Genomic DNA, 6000 nt, shown 5'->3' on the forward strand with positions numbered 1-6000 from the left:
TTGCAGTCAGTGTTCTTTGTCAATATTGTAGCCAGAATTATATTCGAGTAAATAAGACAAAATTTTAAAAAATAAGCTTAATATTTCCTTCTTTCTTACCACAAAGAGGGGAAAAAAAGAAATAGCTAACTCAGCCATAAATATGATTAATAAAAGTTGATATATATATTTCTCTTAATCTTATGATTGATAATAGCTTCAAAATTAAAGACTCCCTACACAGATCTTGATTTCTAAATATTTTCCCCCATGAAAAGGAATCAAAGCTTCTTGAACAAATGACTGATTTCAGGACTAGCACAGGAAGGTACAAGACCATCTGGAACATCCTGTTGTGTCAGAAATAAGTGCTCAAAAAATAAAATGGGGGTATGTCAATAGCAGCCTGGTTGAAGGGCCTCTTATCGGGCAAATGTGGGATAACTAGAATATCAAAATTAGAACAGTAATGAATTATGATCCATTGAATAAAATAAGAATTTATTCATGTATTCTAATGAGAGAGAGAGATGGGGAAAAGGAAAAGCTGTTCTCTATAGAGCTTGCCCACTGATAGATGCAGAGAGTGGTGCAGTTGGAAAATCACCATTTTGCAACTATCATAGAAAAGATTGGTTTGGAAAACATCATCAATGGATTCTAAACCTAGGGGGAAAGTTTGATGAGAAGCAGTATTTTTTTCAAATCTTCAAAGTATCTCTTCATGGATCTTCTATTTTTTTAGAAGTATAATAGAGTGGGGCAGGCCCAACCCTTAGCATATGGCCATTGCTGAGCACCATTACCACACAACCCATTACCAGGCAATGGTTACCCCAAAACCGCTAACACAGGATGCTTAGAGTGGTAGTTAGAGGTCCTATTCAATCATTGGTCGGCACCACAGGGGACTGCTCCCTCAAGTGAGCAACTGTCAATGAGCAACTGTTAGTAGTCCTGCTCAGCCATTGGTTGCCACTACAGTGAGCCCCTCCCCCAAGGACCAACTGTCAGTAAGTGACCGTTAGTGGTCCATTCAGCTAATGGTCAGTGGAATGGCGGTCATCAGGCAAAGAATGAGGTAAGAGTGGATCCTGGCCTTCTCACTGGGACTCTCAGGCTCACCTGGCCTCGGGCCAGCGGGTAAGCTGCAGGACCCAGGGAACAGGCTAGGGGGATGTGTCCTGCAGAGCTCCACAAACTTTGCCAAGGCTGCCCACTGGGCTGAGCCCAGGCCTTGAGACAGCAGTGAACCTCTCCCCAATCCTGCCTCTGTGAAGTAATGACATCATCTGTCTGCCTGGGGTGTAGTCTGTGGGTTCTGCCTCTGCCGTGTGGGCAGCCTGTCGAGGCTTAGGGCCAGCTGAGTCCTAGATGCCTGGCTCCCCCAGTGATAACAGCCACCAGCTTTGAGCCGCCCCTTCTTAGCCAGGACCTGACCTCAAAGGGTGACAGTTTGTGTCTTGGAATCTGGCCCTTTCTTGTTAGAACAGAGAATAACATTTGTTTGGTGATGCATGCTAAGTCGCTTCAGTTGTGTCCAGCTCTTTGCGACCCCATGGACTGTAGCTCACCAGGCTCCTCTTTCCATAGGGTTTCCCGGGCAAGAATACTGGAGTGGGTTCCTATGCCTTCCTCCAGGGGATCTTCCCAACCCAGGGATCAAGCCTGTATCTCTTATGTCTCCTGCATTGGCAGGCGGGTTCTTTACCACTAGCGCAACCTGTTTGGTGCAGGTTTACAGAAGCATCAATACCTGACCGTGACTGGACGCCAAGAACAAGGGATCTGACACCAAGAAGTTTGCAACAGCTAACCACGCCCCTTCCCCATCTTTCCAAGAAAAGGGCTTTGCTGAGAGTTTTGGGGGAGTTTGGGGTTTTTAAGGTATGAGCCACTCATCTCCTTGCATGGCCTTCAATAAACCTTTCTGTGTTCCAAACTCTGACATTTTGGAGTTGTTTGGCCTCACTGTGCACCAGGCATATTGACTTGTGTTTAGGTAACAGAAGAGGGGAAAAGTAACTATACAGTGGAAAAACTAGGCACCACTTTAACCAGTAACCACATGCCTCCAGATGAGATAATCTGAGAAGGACATAATGTCACTTGAATCGAATTGTGAGGAAATGTCAACCAAACCCATATTAAAGAACAGTCTCTTAAATAACTGTCATGAAAGAATCCTCTCCCAGAAAAAAATGTGGAGGAACTATTTAGTAAAAGGGACTAAAGAGACTTGATGGGACTTCCCTGGTTAAGAACTCCCCTGCCAGTGCAGGAGATGTAAAGAGATGTGGGTTCGATCCCTGGGTCAGAAAGATCTCCTGGAGGAGGGCATGGCAACCAACTCCAATATTCTTGCCTAGAGAATACCTTGGACAGAAGAGCCTGGTGGACTACAGTCCTTAGTGCTGAGAAGTGTCAGACACAATTGAAGTGACTTAGCACACAAACACAAGGAGACATAACAACTAAAGTCAACACGTGATCTAAACTGTAACTTGTACCATAGCAAGGGAAATACTATTAAAGACTAATTGAAATAGTTGACAAAGTTGGAATATGGACCACAGATTAGAAAGAAGAAGCTCCCATATTTGATAATTGTGTGGTGATTATTATAAAGTAAGTTATTTTTCATAGTAAAAACACACTGAGGTATCAAGAGATAAGGAGGCATAGTGCATGGAATCTATTCTCAAATGGTTCAAAAAATAAAATATCTAGAGACAGAGAATGCAAATGTGGCAAAAAACAGTTATTGAACTTGAGTAAATAATATTCAGAAATTCTCTGTCCTATTCTTGCAATTTTTCTATATGTTTAAAAAAAAACACTGCAAGTGTTTTCCACTTTGTCTCTCTTAGGCTTCATCCCTAAATGGGCCAGAATGGATTTATTCATTATGAACCTTTGTTTACTGCTATTGCTAAGTCGCTTCAGTCATGTCCGACTCTGTGCGACCCCATAGATGGGAGCCCACCAGGCTCCCCCATCCCTGGGATTCTCCAGGCAAGAACACTGGAGTGGGTTGCCAGAACCTTTGTTTAGTTCTTTTATTTCTACTATTCTTACTAGTCAGATGGTAATTATCTTTTATAATTTTAGTTAATTATATACTATCAAAAGAAGGAAAGCAACTGACTTTATGAAAGGCAAAAAGCAATACCCTTTAAAAAATTTTTTTGAATGATATATTTTTACTGAGCCCAACATATCCAAAATATCACTTCAACAATTAACAGACATAAAATATTATTAATGAGATATCTTAGCTTTTTATGTTTGATAACATATCTTCAAAATCAATGTGTATTTTATATTTACAGCACATCTCAATTTGGACTTTTTTTTTTTTTGGCTTCACTGCTTGGCTTGTGGGAATCTTAGTTCCCTGACCAAAGATTGAACCCCGGGCCATGCCACTAAAAGTGCCAAGTTCTCGCCAATAGATTGCTAGGGAATTCCCCATGGAGTTTTTTAAAAGTTGAAGTATAGTTGATTTACAATGTTGTTTTAGTTTCAGGTGTACAGCAAAGTGATTCAGTTATACATATACATACACATGTATATTCTTTTTTCAGATTTTTATCCATTATAGGTTATTACAAAATATTGAGTATAGCTTCCTGTGCTATATAATTGGTTCTTCTTGTTTATCTATTTTGTATATAGTAGTGTGTGTATGTTAATCCCAAACCCCTAATTTATCCCTCCCCCCTTCCCCACACATCTCAATTTGGATTTGGCCACATTTCAAGAGTTAAATAGCCACATGTGGTTAAATGACAGTATTTGACAGCACAAATACTAGGGAAAAAGACGAATGTAGTCAAGGGGACTTTCAAAAGGCCATAGTAAATGCAGTGACAGAGATTATGTTCAGGATCACTCAACCACCAAACTGTAGACTTGAGCCTCCAGTGACCTTCCAACCCCAGACCTGTTCATTCTGTCACACATGAGAGACTTTGTCCACTTCAAACAATGGCCCCATGGCTGGCCTCAGCCAACCAAATTCAACATATCTAAAACAAAGTTCATCCTCTTATTTCAAATACCTCCTCCTGCTCTCTCATTTGATATTTCAGTCGATAGTACCTTTATCTATCTGTTCACTCAAGTCATCTTCATTATATCTTTGGGCAAATGAGCACTTATCTAGAAGATAATTTAAAATCTAAATACTTATCAAAAAATGCACCTTCTTCTCCACCCCAACTGACTGAGCTTGTTCAGGCCACTTTTATCTCTCACATGAGTTACTATAAGAATTCCCCCCCCCCAATTTTATTGAGATATAATTGACATACATCATTGTATAAATTTAAGGTGTACAGCGTAATGGTTGATACAGATGAGTAAAAAGCCAAAAAGAGAAAAATTTCCTTAAAAATATGAATCTCTTCATGAATTTCATGGCATCTTTATGGACAGCCATGGTAATCTCTATATATCATTCCATTTTAAGACAGGGAATACAGAAAAATAGATTGAATAGCATGATCTTTGCTTTCCCCAAGCTCAATACAATATGATTTCTCAACGAGTATCTTTAAGGACTAGATAATTTCTAACACTGGGCTTTCCCGGTGGCTTAGTGATAAAGAATTCGCCTGGCAGTGCAGGAAATGTGGGTTCAATCCCTGGGTTGGTAAGATCCCCTGGAGAAAGCAGTGAGACCCCACTCCAATATTCTTGCCTGGGAAATCCGATGAATAGGAGGAGCCTGGCAGGCCACAGTCTATGGGGTCGCAGAACTGGACACACCTTAGCGACTAAGTTTAGTTCAGTTCAGTTGCTCAGTCGTGTCTGACTGTTTGCGACCCCGTGTTTAGCGACTAAACAACACAACAGTCTCTAATGTTAAGAGCAAATCAGGGGGTCCCCGGAAGTTCAGACCTAGATACATCTTCTGGCATGGCCACATCCCAGGCCCTCTCAAACAATTCCTAATCCCAGTTGCAGGAACTTTTTATATTTGCAACTAAAATTTGATTCTAGATATTTTAAGAAATTAACTAACTAAGACAACTGTTTAGATGGATTAAGGCTAAACAAGGTGGGGAAATTAGCACACATTCCAGTCTTCCTAAAATTATTTTAGAAAATTAATTTTTCTACTTCCTATAAGCATCATCAAGTTTCCTCTAAATAATTGTCAAGTTGGAGGGTTTTTTCCTTTTTTTCTAATTTTAATTTGTCTCATAATTCTTAAACATTACTTTCTAATTACAAATGTATGCATGCCCTTAAATTCAAACAGTTGAAAAGTGTATGAGATAACATGCACGCCATACACTTCTCAATTGTTTGAATTGTTCCCAATTTGAAAGTGTTCTCAATTCAATTGTTTGAATTGAGAAGTGGGTTCTCAATACACAGTGGGTTCTCTCTAATGTTACCCCCAAAGATAATGACTTTTATGATTTTATATCCTTCTAGACTTTTTTCCTTGCTTCTGTCAATGTATCTATCTGTATGTGTATACAATGTTTTAAGAAATGGTAATCATTTTGCATGGTTCTTTTATTTCTTATTTAACACATAAATCTTTTTTAACCTTAATTTTTAGGGCTTTCCCTGGCAGTCTGGTGGTTAAGACTCCACACTTCCTCTTCAGAGAATGCAGGTTCAATCCCTAGTCAGGGTATTAGGATTCCATATGCTAAACGTCAGGGCTACAAAAGTTTTTTTAATTTAATTGTTAGTTTATCCAAGCTATGCATGTATAGTTTTTTTTACAAGTAGTTCAGTTCAGTTCAGTTCAGTTGCTCAGTCGTGTCCGACTCTTTGCGACCCCATGAATTGCAGCACGCCAGGCCTCCCTGTTCATCACCATCTCCCGGAGTTCACTCAGACTCACGTCCATCAAGTCCGTGATGCCATCCAGCCATCTCATCCTGGGTCGTCCCCTTCTCCTCCTGCCCCCAATCCCTCCCAGCATCAGAGTCTTTTCCAATGAGTCAATTCTTCTCATGAGGTGGCCAAAGTACTGGAGTTTCAGCTTTAGCATCA

This window comes from Ovis aries, chromosome 25 (genome assembly GCF_016772045.2).
Source record: "Ovis aries strain OAR_USU_Benz2616 breed Rambouillet chromosome 25, ARS-UI_Ramb_v3.0, whole genome shotgun sequence".
NCBI classification, from domain to species: Eukaryota; Metazoa; Chordata; class Mammalia; order Artiodactyla; family Bovidae; genus Ovis; species Ovis aries.